At 50.6% G+C, this 996-nt stretch overlaps 1 protein-coding gene across 1 annotated transcript in view; it reads left to right on the top strand.

The window, feature by feature from the left end:
• The first annotated feature begins 29 nt into the window (after positions 1-29).
• MCOLN3 (mucolipin 3) overlaps positions 30-996 on the top strand; it is a 15,265-nt gene continuing 14,298 nt past the window's right edge. The window contains exon 1 of the mRNA XM_008630303.2: positions 30-323. The gene's annotated coding sequence lies outside the window, so the exon portion shown is untranslated. The remainder of the gene's footprint in view (positions 324-996) is intronic.

Consider the following 996-nt stretch of genomic DNA (forward strand, 5'->3'; position numbering starts at 1 on the left):
GGGCATGATGGGGTCTGTAGGCGGCAGGCGGCGGCAGTGCCCTCTGCAGCCGGGCCACCCGCGCACCCCAGCCCAGGCACCGCCTCGGTGTTGTCTGCCGGGCAGTGCTGGGGCTGTCTCCAGCTGGGATCTAAGCGATTCGATGCTGTTTGTTAATATGAAGATGTGTATTTTGTATCTTTTATATTTAAGATGCATACAAATAATTTAGCTTGCCTTGCTGCAATGTAAAGCACAGGAGCCCCGGAGTATCTTTCTTTCTGTGCGGAGCACCCAATGCTGGTCCTTGGTGCCACTCCGAGGTCCATCCACCCCTTCTTACGGTAAGGAGGAGGGTTCCTTCTGTCTTCCGTTTCAATCTATACAGCCAGGAAGTTCCCTTTCTTAAAATGCCTGCTACTCTCCTTGTTTTGGTCTTGGCCTTGTTGTACCTTCTCCTTTTATACGAGTGTTCAGAGTGGTACTTGCAGCACGAATTAGGCAGCTGAAGACTGTACACAGTTATAGCCTGAGGTGTATCTTCTTGTCACGCAGCAATGCCAAAGGGATCATTTACGCAGTGCAGTGGGACTGGCACACACCCAAGGCAGGACTCCGTTTTCTTTGAAGTTCAGTTAATAACTTTAATAGCTTAATCGTGTATAAGTGGAATGACTTAAGCATATCCACTCTACCACTTGCTGCCCTACATAACTACAGTTCTGTGACCTGAAAAGGATTTTTGGGGCTGTTTTTTGTTTGTTTGGGGATTTTTTATGACGAGTGCGACACAGCTCTTTATATCATAAGCATTATTTCCCCTGGTGGAGAAGCCTAGGTCAATAAATCTGGAGCCGGCATTACCATCCTATAGGAAGTGTATTACAGTGTGGAGAGCCGCCCGTCACGTGCGGCAGGAGGGAGATGTACAGCGCAAGGTGTCAGAGGTCGCGTGTGCCGGTGTGCACGGCACGGCACAGCCCCGCATAGCCAAGCCTAGCCCGGCACGGCACAGCC

This window comes from Corvus brachyrhynchos, unplaced genomic scaffold (assembly GCF_000691975.1).
Source record: "Corvus brachyrhynchos isolate BGI_N302 unplaced genomic scaffold, ASM69197v1 scaffold101, whole genome shotgun sequence".
Lineage (NCBI taxonomy): Eukaryota > Metazoa > Chordata > Aves > Passeriformes > Corvidae > Corvus > Corvus brachyrhynchos.